Consider the following 26905-nt stretch of genomic DNA (forward strand, 5'->3'; position numbering starts at 1 on the left):
TGAATAAACATATACCCAGTTCATAAAGCTTTCATGCGTTTATTTTTCCTGAGCTTGGCTGTAGTAAACACGCTGTTATGTAAGTCACTCCTTGTGAAAGATGTTCTGGAACGAGCACAGTCATTATGTTAGTGGAGGGGTGGGGGGGCTTTTTACCACAGGCATGATCACTTGTTCATAATTGCATCGTGGACAACAAAAAAAACATTATTTGTTTGTATATACAGTTCACATTTACAGAGTAAAGCTGTCACTAGACTACCAAGCATTACAACCAGTCATTTACCTCACAGAACACATCCACGTCCCTATTAGTTGAAACTGATTACATGGCTAATTAACATGTTATTACAGGTGCACAAACACACACACATATATATACACACAAGCTGTTTACACCAACATAAAATCTGCTTTTATTTTGACAAAAATGGGCAAAACAGACAGTTTTCCCACAAAGCAAACATATCATTAGCATTCCTGCACTTAGCTACAGTGCTGGAACAGATTGCACATAAATTGTACTCGGGTTAAACTAGTAAGGCTGCATTTAGATGCAGCTGACATCTTCATATGCTGTCAGTTTAATGGAACGCAGTGCATGTCTTAAAGGGGCTTTGCTAATGCCGAGAGCTCAATAACATTTCCTAGTGTGTTGTACACGGAGAAGACAGAACCACGACCTGATCTCAGAACCGTCACACCCCAAATTGTGACCACAACTGTGGATAGAAAGCCATCAAACAAGCATCCATGTGCGCTATGTTTAGAGTGGCCTCAGCACTCCATGCCAAACAAGATCCCTGCTGTTGCAGAGTAGGCCTCTACATGACGTATAAATGATGGATGCATCTACCATCACATAGTGTTTTGGTTAATGAAGGCCATTGTGAAGCTCAGACAGACTTTGTCTTAGCAAATCATCATAATCTTTATAATGATGATTCACAAAATAACATGAATTACGTCAAAAAAGTAGAGAATGAAACCATCAACGTATCAGGAAGTGCACAGACATTTACCCAAGATTTCTGTGTAATTAGACATTTTTTAAAGCATCTTTTGTATACAGTCTATAACCCAGGGTCACAGAGCGCTCCAGTAAATTGAGTAAAATCTCAAGGTGAGTGAATAAATGTTTCAGACATCACCTATGCTCACCGGCATTCTGCAAATATAGACAACCGAAAGTTATTGAATATGAATTTCTAAGGGAAGTGAGCTTGATTCTGTTTATATAAAAGTTACAAATTTTGATCTGCAGTTGGATAGTTCAAAAAATTTGGGCCCAACTAATTGAACTACTGCTTGTTTGGATTTAAAGCTTCTAGATGAGCCGGCTCAGGGATGTGATTATGAGCTGCAATGGTTGCCACCCTTCAAGAAGTATCCTGTGCAAGGTGTGGTCCTGCCTGCTGAGACCACAGAGCCGATACCAGGAACTGACATCCCTCGTGGCCTTGTAACAACTAAGAATGGGAAACCTGTCTTGACTGTATTTTGTGCTTTCACGTGTTCCTGCAGCAGCACGCTTGCTCCTGCTTTGAATTCTTGCTAACAAACAAAAGATATACACCTGCTTTGATGCTATTACCCAGGATTTTTATGCTCAGAGTTGCAGCCTTTATTCTCCCATCAAGAGCCCCGCAGAGCACAGGACTCTCACAGAGCAACATTACACACAAAGACGGGGAAAAGCAGATACATACACGTAGAAAACATATTCTTGGCTTTGTTCACCTGCTTCCCTCATTCCCTCCAAGCTACGTGAAATATCGCAGTTTTATCAGAGTCCATGGCTCGTTGGCATCAGGATAGGAGTTTTAGGGAACAAAAGCACTTGGTCAGGGTTAGGAAAAGTTAAGGGTATGGTCTAGAATACACCTTTTCCACAATTTTAACCCTACATGTGGAAGTAGAATGCTAAAAGGGTACCATTGTGGTGTCAAGGAAATTCTCAACAAGCACCCAAATGCAAGACTGGAGTGACACTGGGCTGCTCCTCCTCCCTCAGGCACGTCTTGCAGAGAACCGTCCCTCTCCTGTCAGGGGGAACAAATGAGCCGGGGCATGTTTCTTATGTGTGTGTGTGTGTGTGTGTGTAAGGCTAAACTTCCTGTCTGTTTGGTCTTCCTCTCTGTAGTTGCTTCCTCCCCAAAACATATACACACAAACACACACACACCTGCTCCGCACTGTTACCCCCTGACAGATCACTGACATGCTGCCTCTAGGCCATCCTGCAGTGTGTATGCGTGTGTGTGTGTGTGCATACGTGTGTGTGCATGCGTGTGTGGTTACAGACACCCTCCCACTGAGCCAGTCTGGCAATTGCCATTTCTCAAGGAGCTAAGGAAGGGAGGGAGCATGGAGTAAGGATGGAGGGAGGGTGAAGGCCTTGATGTGAGTGTGTTTGTTGTCAGAGGGTTTATTAATAAAGATGACCTCAGCCTGTGCTGCACAGAGGGTGTGTGTGTGTTTTTTTTTCTTTTCTTTCCGTCTTTCGTTCCTCTTTCTTTGTGACTCTTAAAATAATTATTATTTTGAGGGGGAAAAAAAGGATTCATGTGTTTATGTATGTGTTTCTGCACCTTCTCGTGCCAGCTTTCTCCCTCCTCTTTGTGATCCCGCGGTGGTTGCACTCTGCTTATTTGGACTCATAATGCGTCTTTGCCATCTTTTGCGTGCATGCTAGCTCATCTGTGTACGTCTGTGTGTGGGTGGGCGTAACAGGGATAATCCTTCTTGATATGACTCCTTTGTGTCTCAGCGTCCGTGGATGTGATTACGTGCTTCATTATGTCGGGCTAACAGGTTGAGTTCTCTGCGTGTGCGCGCGCGTGTGCAGACGTCAGTCACCTGCTGTGTGTGCAAGGAAGAACAGATGTCCTCGAAAGAATAGAAGGATGAGTAACTTCCTTCAAAGTGCAGGGCATTCCTGGCTGAAATCACTCTGTAAATCGAGCTCTGTAAGTCAGTTAAGGTTCAGTTCACTCAAATTGCAAAAGCACGTCTCTCCTGGTTGCAACAGACCATTCTGACTAGAGTCATTGTGCCTGTTATTTTGGATATTTCTTAGTCCTAACTACTTTCTAGCAATGAAATAGTCTCTATGTAAAGCCTGTTGGCTTTTGACAGTGTTTCTGTTGCGTTCTGTTGAACACTGTATTTCGGTGGGGGGGGGGTGCAGAGTTTTATCTGTCAGCTAAACCTGTCTCCATTCCTATCTTTAGCTTTCTTGATGTTTTCTGACAGTCCCCTCTAGGTTTAGCTCCAGCATCCACACAGTGATACAGAAGTGTGTACAACTGCTGCCGTCTGACCTAATTGGCTCCAACAAGCACTCAAAAACTTTTAAACAGAGACCACTGCAGAAAGTGCGAAACATCCTCTGCACGTCTTTTAGTTTTATGATATCTTTTTAAGGTAACAGAATGACTCCCACTGAGCATTCCCAGGCATGCGTTCAACACATTTATTTTAGTTTGTCTGCAAGGCCTGCCAAGCTGAGCAAAACTTGGAATTGCAGCATGGAAGAAGGAAGAACTTTGTAAATGTTAGTCTGGATCTCTATCTTTAAAATTGCAAAATTGGGCACTGGCCTTGCAGGGGGATGCACCGTTCTAGTTGATTGTGTCTTCCTGTGTTGATGTGTTGTGGCTGCTTCGTTTGGACAGGATTCAAACCAAGTCTGGCGTGGACTAACATACAGCTGCACTGCAGGAGGAGTTGTAAACGTGGTTCAAAAGAAACTTTTACTCAAGGTAAATGACAAAATTGGTTCCTTTATGATCAGTTTAAGATACCATTAAAGATTAATACAGAACTCTAAGAAATGTATGAAGTCAGGTTAGGTTGAGTTGGTGTTTTCAGTGGTTGAGGGTGATCTAATTTGTTTAGCTGTCGAGCCAGCCCATGTGTCTCTCCCAGAGGGCTGAAGCCGGCGCTTGAGTGGGACAGCCTGGCAAGCAGTGGGTCCTTTGGGGCAATGCGGTTACCAAGGAGGGAAATGGCGGAGCTCATTTTGCCCTCTGTCTGCCCTGCCACAATGAACACTGGGGCCATTAGGGACGGCGTTGTCCTGCAGCCCGGGAGAGCCACCAAATGAGATAATGCTCTGAGCTCACGCTTTTACTACCACCTACACACTACACATGCAGGTATGCACATGTGCACAAATTAGGCAAGCACAAACAAATAAGATCCAGTGGGAAGCACTGCACGTAGGACCATATAGACACACACACACATATGAGTAGATGCATGAATTGATCCTCGCTCACATATATTACTCTTTGACCTCCCTCTCTGTCAATAATCCTCCACCCATGTAGGCAGCCCCGGCTATTTGGTATTTCAGCTGCAGCAGCCAGTTACATTTTGTTGGACAGACGGCGGCAGAAGCAGTGAGAGTAAAGCTAATGAAACAGGATATCCCTACCTCTGGTTATTCCACAGGAGAAGAATAAGGAAAATCACACATGCTTTGACCTTGAATGAGTCTATAAAATCACAGAGTGTGCTGAAGACCACTGCGTGTTTACCCAGTTTACTTATTCAGTGCCAGGCGCCGTTTTTCTGCCCTGTACTCCCCCGTAATAGGTCCCCGTCAGTAATTCAGGCATTGAGACATAACACTAAGTCATCCAGCGAGGTTTCAAGCGCACATAAACTCAGTGAAATTACATAGGGGGGATAAAACTTTGCTTTTAATGGATGCCTCTCTTCTTATCGACACCCATGCATGTCTGATTATAAAGACGCTTTTCTCGAAATGTTGACGTAAAAGGTTGTGAAACTTTGCATAAATGAGCCACAGCTGAGGAGGCAGTGTGTGTGTAGGTATCTAATGATTGCAGAGGACTACAAAGGGAAATGATGGGATCAAAGCGAGAACAAGAAAAAAAGAGTCTCTATATTTTTTCTGTTTTCTCTTTCTAACCCCTATTTTTATTTATTCATTAATTATCCAAACTACTTTGCATTAATCTTGGTAAATTGGGCTCATTCAAACAAACATAGGTTTTCAAACCAGAAATTAACACATTTTAGGACGAGGCACCCTTAGATCCCCTTGGAGAACATGTTTTTCCAAAATGTGGCCGTTTTATTACACAGTGATCCAGTGAATGCAAAAGCCGGAGCATATGATTGAAATCATTTTTATACTCATCAGGCTACTCAGTGACCCCCCTCTCTCACTAAGGAGGCAAGTGGAACAAAACCAAGCCAGCAAAAAGCTCCATAGAGTGGAGGCCATCACTGAACTGATAATTCTCCTCCACATTCCTGAGAGCTGCAACACAAAAGGGGGAATCTGATTACTCTAAACACTAAAATATGTCTAAAACTGAAAGTTAGTTTTGATTTAAAGGTCATGAATATCTTTTAAACTATATATCACCATATATACTGTCAGCAAATGATCACGTTTCTGCACAGCTATAACAACAACAGCTGGTTAGAAGCTCACTTCATGACAGCTAACGTTAGACTCGAGTGCTCTTAAAATCCCAGCTTCCTTGCGCTAAACAGTTTGATGACATTCTTACATGAGATTTTATTTACTAATTGCCCAAGTTTGACAATGTCAAACAATGACATTTTAAAGAAAGTTTCAGTGAAAGCAGCATAAATATCACCTAACTGAGGCTAACAGCAGTTTACAGAGGTTAACAGTAACTAATTGGGGCTAACAACCACTAACAAAGGCTAACAGAGGCAGCAGGAAAAACAGCAGAGTTTGCTGCCAGAAAGTTCAGGATAGCCTCTAAAAGTCACCTCAGTGTGGATGCTTTACACCGGGCATGCTGAGGTAAACAATGGACTCACAGGCTTCACTTGTTAAGTTACATACAGGCATGTAACATGTGGAATTGTCGTGTTTATTAACTTACAGATGGTAAAAATCGCTCTATGTGTGACAATGTTCGCACTATGTTACATAAGCTACAACTATCATAATAAGATTTTCAACTACCTTAAATTGTAGTACATATAAAAATGTTCTCACACAGATTGTTGCAGCAGTTTGTAGGCTGGCCACGATAGGGTACACATACTGTCATGGTCCTGGGTCGTGTGACTCAGTGTTTTGAGTTTCAGTGTATTTGGTTTTTCATTGTTTATGTTCTGGTTCATTTAGTCATTGTGAGCTCCTAGGTTGCTCAGTTATAGCTCCTTGTTCGTGTGTCTACCTGTCATGTTTCATGTCTGTGTGGTTCAGTTATCAAGTTCGTGTCATGTCTGCGTCTTGTCATGTTTATATGTTACATTTTTGGGTTGGTATTATTAGTTAGGATTCAGTTGAGTTTCATTCTAGTTTCGTTTCTACTATAACTTCTAATTTAGAAGTCTCTCTTTGTGCTCCATGTTTCATCTCCAATTCCCTTTTCCCTCTATATGTTCTACAGTGTTCGCGCTCCTCGTGAGTTCACCGTGTTAGTCTGTCATATGTTTCATGTTGTCAAGCCGGTGTTGTCAGGTCTGCGCCTCTCCATATTTCCCGTTTTATTTTGAAAGGCTTGTTTCCGTGTTCCTTGTGCTTAGTATTACTTTTCCCTGTCGTGGCATGATGTTCATTTGTGTCAGCTGTTTCCCCATGTGTTCCCACTTTCCCTAATCTCCTCTGTGTGTATTTAGTTTGTGTGCTTTCTTGCAGTCTTCGTCAGGTCGTCTGTGTTACCTCCCTCCACGTCTTGTCATAGTAGTCATAGTCATCTTAGTCATCATAATCATCATAGTTATCACGGTGTTCATAGCTGATTCATAGTTTTTTGTAGTTCCCACAGTTTTCATAGTTTTTTAATTTTCCCAGTTTAGGTTTTCCAGTTAGCTCTCGCCCCTATCAGCCAGAATAAACGGCTCGCTTTTTGTTTAACCCCAGTTTCATCTCCTTCTATGTCCACACTTGGTTTCTCCGTTTCACGCTCTCACACAGTCAGCTCCCGCTAACCGTGACACATACTGAGTAGTACTTAAATGAAAGTATTAATGTACTCATGGTACCGTAACTATTCAAAACACCTGACTTGTTACTGTCACTGAGTGACTGCCATGACTTCTTATCATTATATAATGTAGTTGTTTCCAAACCTTCAGAAGACATGTAGGAACAACATTGGACTGATGTTGTTCCTACATGATTTAGCAGCTAAAAACCATGGTTTTTAGCTGCTAAATGCTCCACAATGTCCCCCCATTAGTTGCTAAGTGTCTAGATACCTGCTGTGCTGAAAAGGCACATTTGGATTTATTAAAGCTCTTTCATTTTTTCCTAAAATCTTACTAATGTATGAATGAATCAAAACAGTGACATTACAGGCTGTCAAACCAAAGCAAATGGCTGAATGATGCTATAACGTTATAACTCTCTAAAATATGAATTAATGCAGCGTAGCATTTAAGACAAGTTAGGGATATTTAAAAAAAACGTGACTTTTAAGAGGCAGTATTCAGGAAAGATTGGTCTTGGCATCAAGGTAACCTTTTTACTTGCTGTTTTTTCTATTATGGCTCTTTTTTTAGCATTTCCATTCAGATAGAGCATTTAATGAGATGGAAAAGTTGACTTGCGACTTGACACCCGTAAACTGTGCGCAGTGAGGAAAGCAGAGATCTTGGAGTCAGAGTGGTCCAGGGAAAAGCTGTGCATGGAACGTTGCAAGTTTTATCAGAGGGCGCCTTAGCAGGACGGATTTGTTTGGCTTTACTCCTTAGTGAGACAAATATTGGGATGAATCTCCTCTCTGCTCTGGGCCCTGTTGTGAAAAGGCCAGGGCCCAAGCCAGGGCTTTACCATCACATCCTCCCACTTATGTAAACAGATGTCTCATACACACACACACACATGCATGCTCGCACTCAGAAACCTCTCACCCAACACACTCACCCCAGTCATTTTAAAGGGCTTTCCCAGAAATACAGTTATACTAATTCCAGTGAATGAAATCCTTTGCCTAAAAGGATGAGTTCATCCCTTTTATTTGTGTGGGAATACGAAGCGCTGCGTTGTGGAATACATCGACAAATGGGGGCATTTTTCTCTCTCAGTGTGTCTCTTCTTCGGTTTTGCTCGCACACCAGGTGCTGCTCAGTATTTTGTGTCCACTGTGGCTCTTGTGGGTTCTGGCACAGTGAGAATAACAATCACAGCTCCTCGGTTCAAACCGATATCAGTTGCCAAAAGCACCGACGCAGACGCCGCTCTTCACACAGGAAATGAGAGGATGATAGTGGAAGGGTCCCACTTCACTGGAAAAAGAAAATCACAATTACCATCACTTTATCTGTCAACACCAACAAATGTGGGGAGGGGGTGTCACAATGCAGAGACAACAGGAGGTGGAGCCGCTCGTTTGGGCACCGGGCTGATGCGTTCTGGTCGACTGCAGAGCGAAAGCCTTTGATAGCATCTGCGCTGTGGGCTGCAGTTACAAAGTTCAGAGCTGGCAGAGCTTTATTTTTTCCAAAAAGTTAGAGCAGTCATGAAATATAAATAGCAGAAATATGGTTTGGTTTCCACAACAATGGGCACGGTCGTTTTCCATTTCTTATCTCTGAGACTGTAGAGAAATGAGATGCTTTAAATTTCAATTATTGTTGCTTTCTAGTGCTTAGCGATCTGTTGCATGTTTTTTAACCGGTATGTGTGGAATGCTGAACGCTTCTCACCCTGCATCCTGAGCTTGATTCTGCCAGAAGTTTCTTCATGTTAAAAGGGAGTTTTTCCTTCCCACTGTCACCACATGCTTGCTCACAGGAGGTCATTTCATTGTTTTCTTGGTCTGTACCTTAAAATATTTGGCACTGTCATTGTCATTTGCAGCTATATAAATGAACTATAATTGAATTACATGGTAGCCAACTTACAGAAACGGTGTGAAGCAGTGTGTAGGGACTGTACTTTGCTGAGGGGTACCTCAGGGTAGGTGTTCAGTGGATTCAAACCCCCGACCCTCCGATCATGGGGCCACCATTCTACCTACTGAGCTATCCCTGCCCCTAAAATAAGCCTGTGCTCCAGGTGAGGCGCGAACTCACAACCTCAGCATCTCTCTGCAGGTTACTGTCTTATAAGTACCGCGCGCTGGCCGATTGCGCCACTGGAGCTTACATACATACCCACTAATCAGTGCTAAGAGCAGAAATATATTTCAACATCTTGGATATCCGCTGTACCACAAAGCAATTCCCCCAAAAGGCACCAACAACACAGTCAAATACAGTCAAAAAGTCCAGATCAGTAAGTCAAAGTACAGGAAGTGAGGCCTTGGTAGTCCTATCAGTCAAAGCGACCATGACCCTAATTTTTAAACCTCAGCAAATGGGCGAGTTATTATATACTAAAATTACTCACCGAAGAGTTGTTGTGACCATGGAGACAAGGCTTTAAATGTGCCTTTTGTTGCTGTAAAATCGAGCATTTTAATAAGGGAATCTGTGGGGACTGACTCGTTTTTGGCACCAGCCTTAAGTGGAGCTGCAGCTCCACATAGGCTTAATTTTTTAGCCCTCCAGGTCGTCGCTTCATTGAGACACTATGATTACCTGGTATTTTGAAAGCATTAGGAATCCATTAAGTATTCGTCTCTGATGACCTTTACCTAAATGTAAGTGGCATTGTGATCCAGCTAAAGGGATTTTTCACACTTTATGAACCCACAAAATGTTTCTAATAATTGCTTATAACCAATCTCTATAGCCATAAGATACATCTTACAAAACTGATATCAAATTCGAAATGCTACATTAGCCACCTATTCAAAGATGCCATTATTACTCTTTAAAGCCACGTGTCTGTTAAACCTTGTAACGGGAATAGTAAGACAGAGCAGACGCAATATTTCACATAAAGGATGAAGCACAGGGAAGATAAATGCAGTGTCTGCTGTATCAGTCATTTCTATGGTACTCTGAATAATCAATGCTTCAGTTGAGTATGGAGGAATGACTCTCACGAGAGATCTCTGTATGAATTGACCGCCGTGTAGTGACGCTGATAATGGCTTCGGCGAATTGCGTCCATCTTTAATTTTAGCTTGTAAATCACAACCCGCAAGTAATGGGCTGCACTTAGAGAGGTCAGAGTTTATGTGTAAATCATTCTGGAGGACAAAGCTTGCGGTGTGAAGCTTTGCAGCTCTTTTTTCCCCCCGAAGGATATTTTTTTCTGATAGAGGGGGTTGGCAGTAGGCGTTCACAGCTCAGATCTAGCTCTGACCTTGGCCAGATGTCCACCAACACCGATATGTATGTGCGTGCACGTGTTTGTGTGTACGCCCTTCGTCTGCCAGGTTTTCGGAGAGTGCTTGCATCTAATAGGGAATGGCAGGCATTTTGTTGGGCTTTATTGCCACATGCCTCTTCCAATCCTGCCACTGATTAGAGCTGCCATTACTGGCACACCAACGTGAACGCGCGCTCTTACAAGGCAGACGTTGGCACACGCTCAAAGCGCTGGCCTTTGCATGTGATTAGCATCCCATTGCGTTGTCTTGTGAGGCGATCAAACGGAGCACGGAGTTGTGCTCTTGTCGAGGCCGATCGGGGGAAGTGACGGGTACGACGTCGCTCCACTTTTATTCAACTCATCAGGGTGCTGCCAGCTTAGACAATGTCAAATTTGCAGCTAAGCAATTAGAGGCCCAGGCTGTCACAATTGAGCCTGATGGGGAAAACTCATTGTGGTGGCATGCAGGCAAACACGTGAACACAGATACAGGTGCTGGCACACACACAGGCGCGGTACATCCACCCACATGCGCACAAGTACATAGTGTATGTATATTTACAATAAGCATGCAGGCGATTAGCTCAGAAAGTGCAGGTGTAAACTGTTAGTCATTGCTGATTCACAAGCAGCTGGCTGGCTTCCACACAGCCACTCACTGTGCTGCCTGTCAAATACACAGGCAGCCAGCGGCTTGAGGTGTGTGTCCATGTGTATGCGTGTGCAGATGTTCTTGAAATCCTGCTATTTAGCCAGACCTCCTCCTCCACTCCTCTTCCTCCTAGTTTTTGGCCTCACGTGTGCATGTGTGTGTATGTGTGTGTGTGCTTTAGTTAATGTGTAGATGTTTTTGCACATTTATGTCTGTGTGGACTTGCAGGGATTTGGCTGCTGCTTTCTCCTGGATGAAGCCAGTGGAAAGCTGAGGTCTGGATGACTTACTTATTTAGGAAAAATACACCAGAGATGGACAGCGTGCTGCTGTGCTGTCACATAATCACATGTGCATGGGTTTGAATTCATCCTGCTCTGTAGGTAACAGAGCCAGTGACCTTAGTAGCAATGCTATATTTCATTTTGGAGATTTTTCTCCCCCCAATAACAGCTAAAGTGATTCTGCTGCTGTTACGGTTTCAACAGACATGCTGTCGGTTCAGTCCCAGGTGGAGGCGGTCACCAGAGGGTTAAATGCTCTACCAGAAGCAGTCGACACACATATACACACAGAAATGCTCATATGGCGGATTACTCAGTGGCGTGAGGTTTCCGATTAAGTCTAAATTTGCTTTCCAGCACATTCAATCAACCTAACTTGATTTTAAAGGACCTGCCATCAAACAGAGTTTCAGACTTTTACCTAACTTGCTTCTTTACTTCCTTGAAACCAACAGAAGAGTTTCATCCTGTCTTTGGGTGTTCTCCTCCTTTACAAAGTCATGTCAGTAGCAGGTTTCATATCTTCACCGGCCAATAAAAAAACATGAAGGATTCCATTCATCTTTATGGTTTAAGAAGATTCTCCTACTTATTATCCGTATAATAATCAACTGGGTAGCTTTAAAAATGTCTTTGAACGAAGATTACAACATGGTTGATTTTTTGGTCATGAAAGGTTTTAGAGTTCTGCTTTTACATAAGAGAATTCACAGTCTCAAGGTTGTCACAATATTCCCATAAATTTGCCAAAAAGTTTAAATTTTTGGCAACCAGAAGCCTTGGATGAACCGGGATGTTCGTCTCCTCCTGAAGGCCCGCAACACCGCCTTTAGGTCAGGAGATGCACACGCCTACAGCACAGCCAGGGCTAATCTAAAGAAGGGCATCAAAAAAGCCAAACACCATTACAAAAAGAAGGTAGAAGAACACTTCTCCAACTCCAACCCCTGACGCATGTGGCAAGGACTCCAGACCATCACAGACTACAGGACCACCAAACCCTCCCCCGCATCCTCTGATGTCTCCTTCCTCAACGAGCTCAACAACTTTTATGCTCGTTTTGAGCGAGGGAACCCCGAAACCAAAGCAGACGTGACGCCAGACCACCAACCTCTGACTCTCTCCCCCACCGATGTAGGAGCGGTGCTGAGCAGGATCAATGTCCACAAGGCTGCAGGCCCTGATGGCATACCCGGGCGTGTTCTCAGAGCGTGTTCTGGGGAGCTTGCAGGAGTGCTGACAGACATATTCAACCTGTCCTTGGCCCACGCTGTGGTACCGGCCTGCTTCAAATCCACCTCCATCGTCCCGATACCCAAAAACTCCAACCCATCTTGCCTCAATGACTACCGCCCAGTAGCACTCACCCCCATCATCACTAAGTGCTTAGAGCAGCTGGTCCTAGCACACTTCAAATCCTGTCTCCCCCCCACCCTGGACCCCCACCAATTCGCATACCGCCAGAACAGGAGCACAGAGGATGCAGTCTCCATCGCACTGCACTCTGTCTTCTCACACCTGGACAACAACAACACCTACACCAGAATGCTGTTTATAGACTTCAGTTCAGCGTTCAATACAATCCACCCCTCACAACTCATCAGGAAACTGACAGACCTGGGCATCAGTTCCCTCATCTGCAAATGGTTACTGGACTTCCTGACCAACCGCCCCCAACATGTCCGGCTGGATAACCACTGCTCATCTACCATCACAATGAACACCGGTGTACCACAAGGCTGTGTGATGAGCCCTTTCCTCTACTCCCTCTTCACCCACGACTGCAGACCTGCGGATGGTTCCAACACCATCATTAAGTTTGCAGATGACACCACGGTGATTGGCTTCATCAGTGACAACGATGAGGCCGCCTACAGGGAGGAGGTGGATCGTCTGGCTGAGTGGTGCGACACAAACAACCTGCTGCTTAACACCGAGAAGACCAAGGAGCTCATCGTGGACTACAGGAGGAATGCTGACCCACATCCACCCATCCACATTAAGGGGACGGCTGTGGAGCGTGTGAGCAGCTTCAAGTTCCTGGGAGTCCACATCTCCGAGGATCTCACCTGGACGACCAACTGCTCCAAGCTGGTCAAGAAGGCTCACCAGCGCCTCTTCTTCTTGAGGACTCTGAGGAAGAACCACCTGTCCTCAGACATCCTGGTGAACTTCTATCGTTGCACCATCGAGAGCATCCTGACCAACTGTATAACAGTCTGGCACGGGAACTGCTCTGCCTCGGACCGGAAGGCGTTGCAGAGGGTCGTGAAAACTGCCCAGCGCATCGCCGGAGCACCGCTTCCTGCCATAAAAGACATCTACAGGAAGCGGTGTCTGAAAAGGGCTGGGAAAATCATCAGAGACCCCAGTCACCCATCACATGGACTCTTCACCCTCCTGCCCTCTGGGAGGCGCTACAGGAGCCTCCGGACTAAGACCACCAGGTACCGGAACAGCTTCTTCCCCACAGCTGTCAGACTCCTGAACTCTGCCTCCTGACATCTGACCCACGTTAACACATGGACTGAACATACACACACCCACAATGGACAACTGTACCCTCAAACACACAATAATAACATGGACTGAACCACCACTCACAACCACTAGCACTTTATATAGATACTGTAGAAATTATCCACATATCTAATTTATCTTAACTGCACTACTGTATAGCTCTGTAAATAATCATTCTGTACATACGATAATTTTTTAACCCTACAACTGTTTACAACTTGCATAGTTCCCATTTCTGTATAACTGTATATCTCAGATTTCTGTAAAGTTATTTATTTCATATTCTGTATAGTTTTTCATATTTATATCCTGTTCATAGCCTGCACATAGCTTGTACTCACTACAGCCTGTACATACCTATAGTTATAGAATATTCACAACATACTTCATACCGTGTACATTATAACATACCATAATAGACCCATTTCTGTAATATACTTACATATCTATATTATTGCTAATATATATTGTAATATATCTATATCACTAAAGCACTTCTGGATGGATGCAAACAGCATTTCGTTGCCCTGTACCTGTGCATGTGCAATGACAATAAAGTTGAATTCTATTCTATTCTATTCTATTCTAAATTTGAGAAGTTTCTCGAAGATTGACTTTTTCCTTTTTGGGGGAGTTATGCCAAGGTTCTGTGCACAGTTTAATTTTTGTATGTGTGCGTGTGTTTGGTTCAATAAAGTTTGATGAACATCACAACTTTTCCAGTCGATACAGTGGAGCACAGTGTTCATCGAGTGTAGCAGAGTTTTCAGTTTCTAGTTTATTGGCAGTAGGGAATGAAGTATGATGGTGTCAGAGGTTTGGGCCTTGGCTTTGTGTGCTCCCTCTTTGTAACACTAGCCGGCCCATACGCTACTGACAGCATCTGCTTGGCCCTTGGCGCCCTCATTGTGATTAGTGAGCCATTGATGTTGACATGAATCTCAGCTTCTGCTCACACACACACACAAATCCCGGCACGCACTGGCGAAGGCGCTGTAGTCAGTTATGTGATCTGCACTATGAACTATGGGAACCTGTGAATGTGAGCCTCGAGGGATCAGGGGCGTGTGTGTGTGTGTGTGTGTGTGTGTGTGTGTGTGTGTGTGTGTGTGTGTGTGTGTGGCTTTATTTTTCATGTCTAAGATCTTGTGATCAAAACCAGAAAAACCTTGCAGTAAAATTGAGTCAAGCAATTATCTCTGTGCATGGAACTTAGCTCCAAGCCTAATCTTCACACTCACTTCATACTGTTCATATGAAGGAGCATTCAGTGGTACAGTGTAAAGCAGACTGCTCAAATTTATTCTGTTTCTTGCAAAGCTAGCTGTCTTGAGCTCACGTCTGGGCTCAGCTTCTGTTAAGTCATTTATTACTCTGTATCTCTTTCAGCATTTTTTATTTGTGTATGTGAAACCTGTAGGTATGTTTGTGATAATGACTGCTTAGCACACCCCAGGTAAAGTTAGAGATGGTTAGCATTTGCCTCTTTTTGTAGCACATTTGCTTGTTTGGAACATTCATTTGTAAAATCTTTTAATAGAAAACTGCAAGAGACTTTATTTTGTTTGAGTATCCTTTTTGTTTTGGAAAATTTACCTATTTAGGATGTGGCCAGTGGAGCCCAACCAATTTACCAGTCGACTGATATTATCGGCTCATTTTAGTTATTTGCTGATCTGTCAGTATCATCACTTGTAAGTGCCAAATAATTAAACATTTAAAAAGTACAGAAGAGATCAAAGAAACACCCTTCAACTATGTTGTGAGTTTCAACGTTGCCTATTTTGTCCACCAGGGTGCAGTCTGCAACTTCCCTGGTGGCAACATATGCCACACAACAATGAATAAATAAGTAACTATACACATGTCAGAAAAATCTGTTAGTGTTGTGTATGTCTGAAAGAAAAAGAAATATTGGATATTATATCCTAAGATTGAATATTTTGAATATTAATGTTATCACATTATTGTCACTATCAGTCTTAAAAATCCTATATTTGAAGCCTAAATCTGGTGATTAAAACAAAACTCTTACAGGAAGTTACAGAGTAAGTTACGGTTATGAAGGATAGTGTGTAAAATGTACTACATTGTCATGCTGGCTCTCTGTTGTGGTTTACTAGCATGTTTCCGCTTGTGTTAGCTTGTCTTCAAGAGTAGGTAACTAACTAGGCCTAAACTTCAGTTTCCAAAACCACAAATTTCACACACAAAAACCACCAAGTGGCACATATTTGTTTGATCAGGATTTTCATGTTTCATGTACGTGGATGTGCAGGTAGGAAGTATATTTACAGTTTTCAATGTGTGTGTGTGTGGAGACCTCTAATTATGTGCAGTAGCAGGTCTTGTCTGACAGAGACATTAAAATGATTAAAGCTGACCTGTCAGTCTCACATATCCACCCCCAACATCCAGCACTGCCACTCATTACATCTCTCCTCTTCTTCTCCTTTAGCCCAATGTGACCTTCATGTGCGACGTCTGTCTCTAGTCAACATTCACAACGAAGACAAGACAGAGCGAAAAAACATCTGAAGGAGAGATTACGACGAGAGCACACGGACGCGCGAGGGAGGAGAAGAAAAACAAGTAAGAAAGTAAAAACAGAACAAAGGGGGGAGAAGAAAAACACAGCGGCATCTTTTTCTATCTCTCACTGACAGCATGAATCAGAGAATAGAACAGGAGGAGGAATGGGGGGCATGTAAAATGAGCGAGGAATCAAAAGAAATAAGAAAGTGAATATAAGCAGAAAAAGAAAAACCATGCGGGGGGGTGGGGGGGGGGGGTAGCAGTTGTCAAAACAGGACGTGGAAATTACAACCATTTTCAGGAACTCCCAGAAAGAAATTATTCTGCAGCGAGACAAAGAAAATGGAGAAAATGTATGACAGAGGAGAAAAAGAAAGGTGACCAAAAAAGAAAGAAAAAGCTGAATTTAGGCAGGATATTGGATTTCAGATTTCAAAGCATTTCGTTAAGAAAGACACTGAAGGTTATGTCTGTAACAAAGTGTATCTGTGTACGTGTGCGCGTAGCGTTTGCGGCTTGTCCTGACTGTGTATGTGCAAGTGGAAGGAAAGGCGGCCATATTTATCTGAAAGTTGAAAAGTGGAAAACAAAGGGAGAAAAGAAAGAGAAGGAGAAAAGAGAAATGGATGATTGAATCTGACAAGCTGTGCACAGAATTTAAAGGTTAGGTTTACTGACGATAGCTTTTATCGTTATTTCCGTCTTCTGAGGCTGAATGCAACAAAAGTACAAGGTTGGAATTTCTGCCTTAGTAATTTTAGTTTGATTTGCTCTGAAATCTGAGTGTTCCAGCAGATTAAAATCAGATGAGAGAAGTTGATGAAACTTCACAGATCTTTGTTGGGTTTCAATTTTTAAAATGTAAAGTTGTTTTAAAATGCTCACAACAATCGTAGCGGTACAATCGCTTACTAATACGATCGCTTCGGTATCACTTCTCAGGCTACAAACGGGCTGCCATGATCATCTGATTAGTGGAAGTTTTAGGGATCTTTAGGGATCTGTAGGGAAAAGTAAGCAAACAATAACGTAAATATACTGGGAACAGGACAATTGAAGTAATTGGACTCAGATGACCACAATGAGGCCACTCTTTTGGCTCTTAGTTCAGAATAAAGTGATGGATTAATAAAGGAATAGATTAGCTTGTCTTAGCATACAAGACAAAAACAGTAGCGGTTGGTAGCCTAGCAAAAATATTTCCTAATTGTAGCTGTAAAGCATGTTAAATAACTAAGCAGTTCTCTTTGGCTCGTTTGCATATTATGGTGCTGCAGTTGAGTATCATCAGTGTAATCAGGGTATGAACATTAGATGGCTGCTCTTCCACTCATAGAACCCAAGGTTATTTCTGTAACCACCTCACTGTGCTCTGTTTACTTCTGAAAGCAAAACCCGTGCCCTTGTCATAGAACGCTGGATGTCACTATGTGCGTGTGTTTGTGTTTCAGTGGGTGGTCACCTCTTGTCTGATGTGTGTAAGATGAAGGGCTCTCTCATTTACAATCAGTTGTCAGCTTGATCGAGCGAGTGAGAGGCACAGCAGACTCGAGTAAATTGCCTCCGATAAAAAAAGTAATTTGTATCCCAACTTGCTCTTCCCAGAATTTAGACACGCACTGGCCAAAGAGGGAACTTGTTTAAACATGCACATATGCACTTGTATACCTTGATATCAACCAGATCATGTGTACTCATAAACACAGAGCTGTGAGTAATCAGCCCAGGGCAACGTTCCTCCTTTCTCTTTTTTTGTCTTCTGCAGGTTTCTTTCCTGCACTATCGCGTCTCGCTTATCCCTTGTTCTCTCTAATAATTCTGGTGCTCCCTCTCTTTCTACCTATCACTCTCACAGTGTGTGTTTATCTCTGCGAGGATATTGGTTGCCGATCATAAATAGCTTTTTCTCTGACAGCGTGCCATCACAGGAGCTGGGGGGAGTAGAGGGGTAGCAGAGGAGGGGAGAAGAGAGATTGAAAGAGCGATAGAAGGAGGAAGAGGAGAAAAATACATGCACCGTGCAGGCAGAGGTTATGCACATCGTGCCAGCCTGACAGGTGTCGGGTATGCACAGATAAATGTGTTGCGCTTAAATGCAAACACCCGCAACACAAACCTGCTCCCTGAGCCGCGTGTAGGACACCACAATAAATTCAATGAACACTGAACTGATTTTTTTTAATACAACAAAGCCGGCCTTTACCGAAAAACAGGCCTACGTTCGGCTACCTCCTCTTTAATTTGCTGCTCATGCTGTTTGCAATTAACGCAGACTCAGCACTTTTCTGTGTTAAACTGTGACACCGATAAATTCGCTGTAATGACATTTCCTCCCTACGAATTCCATCAGTACGGCAAGAGTCATGTCGTACTCATTTCTCTTTGCTTACAGAAATCCCCTTTTGATTCGCTTGTTTTGTCCAATCCTTTCCAATTTCCAACTCAACACTTCCTGCAGAAATGTTTCACGTTGATAGCCCTCCAGCATTTACTGTAAAGACGTGTAATCCTTTCTTGGTATGCTTTTAATGAGAAGGATCTGCAGGAAATCTTAGGTCCTTAATGGGACTAAAGAAAACAAAATAGAAAGCATTGGAATTCATTAGTGGATAGTTAAAGGAATAGCTTGACATTTTGAGCAATAAGCTAAATAAAGCCACTGTCCAATTAACTTAGCACAGGAGAAATACATAGAAATGGGGAAAGGGTTATTCTGGCTTTGTCCACTGTTAATAAAAATCACATACTAGTGCTTAGCATGACTTAGAATGGCGCCCGTCAGCTGCAAAGCGATGCATCATATTATACAATACACTTTATATAATGAGGAGGTTCGGCCTCATTATATAAAGGCGAATGTGTCTTTTTTCACACACAGCTTAAAGTAAAACGCTAACTACTAATTAATTCCAACTGCTTCTGCTTTTATGTTACTTTCTTTTTTATCTCGACACTTTTCACAACAAAGCTTCACATTAAAAGCTTTTGCACTAGCCTAAAGAGTGTTGGCTTTTGAACAGCTCTGTTGGTTTTTAATATGAGAACAATCTTTGAAGTGGACCCGTTTTGCTTTGTCTCGTTTTCTGTCATATGCATCCTGTTACACTGGCAGATGCTCATGTGGACAAAATTTTAAACAGTGAGGTAAGTTCAGACTGCTCTAAACATTCGATTTCTGACAGTTTTTTTCTGTTTTTGGCTCTGTTTTATGTCAGAGAGAGAAGATAGCCTAGAAGTGCTATTCAAACCTTCTGTTTGCAAGGGACAGCCAGTCAGAGGGGTGCAGGATGTAGGATAACTGAGGGTCTAAAGCAAACACAAATTTGCAAATGTACAAGAATAAAAATACAGAGCCTCTTTAAGAAGTGTTGAGTTTAACTGCAGTGTATATGCAACTGCATTTTTACTGCAACTGCAGAATTTAGTAGGAAATTTCTCATTATTTATCCAAACTTTACTTTTGTCCTTCATTTATGCCAGCCACAACTATGATCTACCCATCTATTTTCGTAACTGCTTGTCCAACCTTTCAAACGCACATCTACACCTGCAGCGATTTTGGAATCAATTAACGGACGCAGGAAGGACATGCAAATGCAGACAGCCGCAGCTGATAAGCAGGATTAAAATTCAAACTTCTTCTTTCTGTGAGGCCATGCTGGTAGCCTCCGCACAATCACGCCAACCCTGCCGTGCTTGTTATTTGAACGTTTATATGACGCGGTCATTGGTTATATTCAGACAGGCGAGAGATGAATCTTGCCCAAATGCCCTGTCACACACACTTTTACACACACTCGCACGCAGGTTCCCCTCCATCAAGTTTGATGAGGTGAACGAGTGTGAACCCGCTGCATCTGGCATGCCTCTGTCCTCTCTCTCCACGCCGCAGCAGTCCGTGTCTCTCTATTGATCCCAGCTTATCTTCCCGTAAACCTGGACCTCGTTTCTCCCCTCCTCCCATCTCCTCGCTTCACCACCTCCTACCCCTCCTTCCTCCTCATTGCTATCGATCAGCCCGTGTGTTCAACAAAGTAGAGAGCAGGCTGTGGTTAATGCAGTGCTGGGCCGGAGGGGCCCTGCACGAGACTCGTGTATCGCCTTTCTCTCCTAATGGTTCCAATCAGGCTCTAATAGACCCTGGGTTAGCCCATCAAGGCCCACTACTCTCTTCTCACTCTTCTCACCTTTCACTCATCCTTCCTTCTCATAAATAAATCTCTGTCTCCGCTACATGTCTGCCAGGTGCATTTTTAGCTGATGACTGTTGATTTCGCTTACCGATCCAATAGCTTTTGCTTCTGCTGAGTGTGCACACGCTTCTTCCAAAATGTCCTGCTTTGCATTTTTTACAGTAATGCTCATTCATTCCTGGGAGCTGCCCGGTAGAACCACAGTTTGCTAAGTTTAGCCATTGGGAACTGCCCAGTACCAAAAGCTGCCTTTCATTATCCCTTCTCTCAGTCGCTGAACATACTGTGTCTCTAGCTGGGTTAAGTGCATTTCTCAAGGGTACCTTCATTGTTGTGGATTCGTGGGAAAGAGTCTCTTAACATTTGTTGTTTTTCAGTCAGCAATTTAAATGGAATGACAAGTAGAACTAAAGTATGACACACTAGATGCTAGCATTACCTTTAAGTAGCAGAGAGTTTGATAGCTTTTGACATTTGTTGTGGCAGGTATGTAACAAAAACAAAGACTTCTAGGAACAGCTTTAAGCTCCTGTTAATTTTGTTTTGTAAAAACTTGGATTATGTCATTAAATTGTCATTTAAATCAGTCCTGACAGTCAGTCAGACCATATATTGGCTGATATTAGCTATTTACTGATATATCAGAATTATCATTTATAAAAACCAAGTACAATATAGAAAAGATGGGAGATACACCCTTCAACCAGTGTTACTGTTACACAGTTTTTACACCATTTGGAGCTGGCTGTGACAGATGACTGCCCCTCCCTGAGCCTGGTTCTGCTGGAGGTTTCTTCCTGTTAAAAGGGAGTTCTTCCTTCCCACTGTCACCAAGTGCTTGCTCATAGGGAATTGTCTGATTGTTGGGGTTTTTTTCTCTATTATTATAGGGTCTTTACCATATAATATAAAGCCCCTTGAGGCAACTGTTGTTGTAATTTGGCCCTAAAAATACAATTGAATTGAATTGATTTGAATTGATTTGAATTGAATTGAACTCAACAAAGGTCATGTGTTTTCATGCCTCCATCAACTAAAAAGAATGTAAACTGTGTATTTTCCTCTCTCTGTGATGTTTATGGACCAGTTTTGGTGCTGAAATCTGTAAAAGGTCTGATGTTTGTCCTGTGTGCTATAAAAAGCCTGTTTGACATTTATAACCATTTTTCTAGAGAAGCAGCTTTGTGGCTTTGGTGAGAAAGAGGCTAAAAGATGACATCTCATGACAAATGGTTTTTTTTCCCCTCTCTCTGCTGTTTAGGACATTCTCCAATCATGTATTTGTTTATTAGGGCAACTCAATAAAGAGTAGACATGCACCCAGTTGTGGTCTTGTGTATGCCTATCTATGCCATGCATTCAGACTTGTGACGTAAATTCTAGAAAAAGTAACTATACAGAAAAATGACCACAGTTAGCGTTTGACATGCAGCTGGCAATTTTAGATGTCAATAACAAAAAAAGAAAAACAAATTTAAATCCCAGAGAAGAGAACTTATCATAAACCTAAACGTTTACACAACAGTCGTGTCTCACCCGTTCAGTCCTAGACAAATATCGTCTGTCATTCCACTTATGTCTCCGTCAGTGTCCACCCTCCCCACCTTCCCACCACCGCAGAGATGTGTGGGCCGCTCATATAGGAGTCCAGCTAGGTGCAACCTTTATGCCCTATGGCACCTCACTGGGATCCAGGGCTCTGGGCTCAGCATGAACTGCTGAGCTCTTCCCGAAAGTACAGACCTGAGGAGAAGGGAGAGGACAGAGAGAGTGGGAGGGAAAGCAAAGGAGTGCTACTGGACAATTAGCCCCCCTAGGAGCATAGTAGGTGGTTCCCCCAAGCTAGAATACACTGAGAGTATTTCAGCAAGTGGCAGCCAGAGAGAAGGGGAGACAGTGCGTGTGTTTCTGTGTGTGTGTGTGTGTGTGTGTGTGTGTTGTGCACGTAGTGTAGTTTGCATTCATATGCCCTGCAGTTGTTGTTCTGAAATGAGACAGAACATCGGGTGCCCACAGGCGTCAATACGACCATTTCTATTATTCAGAGCTGATTACAGCGCGGAATCATACAGCGGTGAATACTTTTTAATGAGCTCTGAAATACAACAGAGAAAGTTTATCAGATTTTTTGTTTGTCTGAATCTGGCTGGCAGGGAACAACGAGCCTATTTGCCTGAGTGATTTGATTAGTGCGCTGGTGTGTGAGGAGCAGGTTGCAACATATGTGAGTGGTAACTCTGAAATAAATGAATGTGCGCAACTGCCGGAGTACTTAACGACACGTGATAAATCATCCCTGTTATTGTTTTGTATGTGCGTACAGCACCTGTGTTTATTGGGCACATGAATTCATGCGTTGGAATACACGTGTGCTTTCCATTTCAAGAAGTACATAGATATATACAAAAAAACAAACGAGCCCAAAATTGTTTCTTTGTGTCCACGTTTGTTTCAGCCTTCCATTCACAAACCGGTCCACCGCCGAGCAAGGCGGATTGACCTGTGACCAAACAGTAATCGTGGACGAGTGTGCGCACACTTTTGTATGACAGGTCAGACTGCACTATCCCAGCATCCCCTGGGCCTGCACACAGGGCAGGCAGGTCACGGCAGGGCAGAGTGCACGTGGATTTTACCGTTTCCTCGCTGCAGTCATGTGTGCTTGTCAGAAACAACACAGCCGGGCTCTCAGCACAAGGTCATCCAGAGAAAAAAAGGAGAGAGAGAGAGTTAGATGGAGAGGCTGGGAGAGAGAAAAACAGACAGTGTGTCTGCCCGTGCATAAATAACCTGGTTATTGTTGACTTGCTGCGGTAATCACATTTCTTAAATGTCATGTAAATTAAAAACCTAGTTTCAGGTTAAAGGATTACAATAAATCTCTTACTGACCTAGATGCACACTGAAAATAGCTAGAGCACGCAGTGCTACTTAAACAGACAGCCAACAGATCAATACACCCACAACCGAGGCAAACGGTAGATAAACTTTAAACTGTCGTTTTAGATTTCAAGTTCATGTTTAGTTGACCATTTTTGATATAATTTTCTTAATCGATGGGTTGACCAGAAAGCTGGAGGAGCAAAGAGCCTTCAGCTTAACAATAGATTATATAAATGTGCTAATATATTCAATTGAATTCAGTTTTATTTATATAGTGCCAAATCAGAACAACAATCACTTCAATGTCCTAAAGACCCTACAATCGAGAGACAAAACCTCAACAGTGATATGACTCCCTTATGAGACAACACTTAGTGACAGCGGGAAGGAAAAACTCCCTTTTAACAGGAAGAAACCTCTGGTAGAACCAGACTCAGTGAGGGGCAGCTAGGTGTTCTGTAAATGGAATAAGTGTTGTCAGTCTTATTTATGCCTGGCATGAGCATTTTGGTGGACCAGCAGATTTAGCTTCATTTAGCCAGCAGGGCCCGCCTCCTCTAGTCCTTGAATAAGTCAGGTGATACTGGAGCTGGATGGGAAAAGGTCCCATTTGCCACACTCTATGACCTCAATAAACACTTAGTGGTTTATTGAATAGAACATGATGTTCGTTTGGTAAATAATGGCCCAGGTGGGAGTCGAGAAAAAGAAGAAAAAACAGTATACGCTTTGTGACACGCCCGGATGGCTACAGCAAAACTGATCTAACCAGGTTTCACACCAGGGCTTCTTCCATTAGTGTAACATTCAACACGTCTTTTATGTACAGTCTATGCGAGGGGTAGGCAACTCCAGGCCTCGAGTGGCGGTGTCCGGCAGGTTTTAGATGTGTCCTTGATTCAACACAGCTGATTCAAATGGCTAAATGACCTCCTCAACATGTCTTGTAGTTCTCCAGAGGCCTGGTAATGAACTAATCATTTGATTCAGGTGTGTTGACCCAGGGTGATATATAAAACCTGCAGGACACCGGCACCTGAGGCCTGGAGTTGCCCATCCCTGTTCTATGCCATCAGTTTTCCTGTAGCACATCTTTGTCAACCCCAGCTGGATTGTTTTTCCTTATCTTTGCATTCACCCGGATTAATATATCACTTTTAAAGTGTAGTCCAGCTGTGCTATACAAGTACATACATTTTTTTTCTTGAATTTTATGATCTTGACAAGGTTTTCTCATTTTATGGATTTTACCACAGAAGCTGACGCAGTGATGCAATTAACTGTTTTAGTGATTGGTCGGGATTAAACTCTGGACCTCAAGGGCACAGGGTGGAGTACCGGTGATTAAAGCCATTTATATGCAGTGAAAACTCCCCACTATAATTTAAACTTGAGATGTTGTCTTAGGTTGGTTGCCATCTCCTTGAGGGAGATAATGATTGCTGCAAAGGGATTTCATAGATTCAGTCAGATACCCCTCAAAATATATTTGATACAGCTACTGTGTTAGCATACAATTGCCTATTTAAACATCCTGCAGACACGGAGGAGCATTAGCATTCATTTGAAGTTGTAGCTGTCACTTCATGAATATCCAATATTCACTTTCCTTCTAGCTGTTGTTTATTTTCTATCTTCTTCAGTGAAATATCTGAAGCCGTAGCTGCTAAATCATTTGCTGCTACCTGCTGTGGATGGCAACAAAGCTGATAAGACGGGTGAGCCTCAATTAAAACATTAAAGCTGCAAGCCCTGAAAGCAAAACAATTAGCTAAAAGATGCTAAAATGCCTCCAAAGCTGAGGGGGGAACTGCAGCTCCCGTGTCAGGTCTCCATGAGTTCATTAGGATGGTAATCCCTTCCAAATGCATGTATCTGTTTGATCCATTGTTGATCTAAAATATTTAGTCTTGCAGCTTTAATTTGTGATCGGGAGCTTGCATGTTAAAATGATTGAGCTCAATTTACCTTCGAATTTTTTTTAAATATTTGCAACCGTTACATCACGTGACTGACTCGAATCAGGGTTCAGGTGTTGTCACGGCTTGCACTGAGAAATCTGTAGGTGTTAAATGGCCACGCTCAATCCCCAAGTCTTTCGTCCACAGTCTGCTTCCATCAACCGTGTATACGCTGTCGCAGACCAAAGGCACAGATGGTCCTGCTGTCGTCAGCGTCTGCACGTCAGCGCATCTGGTTTCATCTCGCCTTGACCTCCTCTTCTATCAGTTCCTCGGGTCTGAGCAGGTGTTTGGCCCGCAGTCAGAGTCCAAATCAGATCCATTTCATCTGTAATCAGCTGGAGCCCCTGGCACTGATGGAAGAGATCAGAGGGGCGATTAAAGAATTATAAGCCGACCACGCCTGACCAGCCGACCATGACACGGACAAGGCGGCAAAACAGAACGGGGGGGGGAACAAGTTTGTGCCAATGAGGGGGAGCTACAGTAGGGATGAAAGGAAAGATAGAGTTTTGAAGGCTGGCAAAATCTCCCAGGGGAGGGACATGAAAGAGCAGGGCTCTGGGGGAAGTGAGCACTGATGGAGGCTAGGATGTTACTCTGTGTTCTCACAGGATTTGTGTGTTTGTGTGTTTTTTTTTATTCCATCAAGTGGAAAGAGGTCATTTAAAGTCAAATGCGTTGCTCAGTTCAGCTTCAAATTGGGGTAATTACAATGGGAAGTAAATTCCAATCACCATGTGAAAAGAAAGTTAATGACATTAACTTGATGTTTTTGAACTGCTTGATGCCCTAACGCTGTTTAGCAAATCATTAATTGTGAGAAAATTGTGGCAAATCATGTTCTCAGGTGCATGAAAACTGATGGGTGGCTCACATACTGATGACAGCTGCTTTAAAGGAGCTCAAATAGCATTTAGGAGCCGTTCACAAGGTATTGGATGTATCAGAAAGACCATCACCATTCAGATACACACACACACATTAAGTCACTATGTGGAGCTGATCAAATCCCCATTTGATTATCTTTCATCTGTGCCAGCTCGACAACAGCAGTCTGCCTAGGCTGTCGGCACACACACACACACACACACACACAACTGAAAACACACAGCTGTTTATTGTGAGCTGGTCAGCATAAAGAGACTCAGCACACTTATTTGTTTACACCTATTCACTGATATGCTAGTTATTCTGTCACTTAAATGAAGGCTTGCTCATGCTTGATATTGCTTTAAAGCGTATATGCAAACCAGAAGGGCTCTCATACACACATACGCACACGCACACACTCTACCTGCTTTAAGTGACCACCTGCGTCTGTGTACTCTCAGATGGAGAGTGCACATGGAGTGGAAATGTGTGTGTGTGTGTGTGTGTGTTTTACTGTCAGTGTCTACTCCATTAGTGCCACACTCTGAGTGAAATCACTGCATCAGATGTGTTAGGTCCAGCTCTCTGGACTGGATCTAGCTTCTCACTGTACTTCCATAGATCAGTGGGTTCTTCCACCCCCTTCCTCCAAAGTCCGGTTGCACACATGGCTCTAGAGGACTGAGATAAAATAGCAAACAAGTCCATGACTTCCTTCCCCACAAGTCATCAATTTTGCAGGTTTACTGAAACATGATATATTTATTTTTTGC

The 26905-nt window shown here is 43.1% G+C and overlaps 1 protein-coding gene across 1 annotated transcript in view; it reads left to right on the top strand.

Annotated features, from left to right (window-relative positions):
• sema4c (sema domain, immunoglobulin domain (Ig), transmembrane domain (TM) and short cytoplasmic domain, (semaphorin) 4C) overlaps positions 1–26905 on the top strand; it is a 111665-nt gene that overhangs the window by 21380 nt on the left and 63380 nt on the right. Inside the window, exon 2 of the mRNA XM_084947562.1 lies at positions 16146–16279. The gene's annotated coding sequence lies outside the window, so the exon portion shown is untranslated. The remainder of the gene's footprint in view (positions 1–16145; positions 16280–26905) is intronic.

Source organism: Perissodus microlepis, chromosome 12 (assembly GCF_051167445.1).
Source record: "Perissodus microlepis isolate ML-2025 ecotype Zambia chromosome 12, ASM5116744v1, whole genome shotgun sequence".
In the NCBI taxonomy this organism is placed as follows: domain Eukaryota; kingdom Metazoa; phylum Chordata; class Actinopteri; order Cichliformes; family Cichlidae; genus Perissodus; species Perissodus microlepis.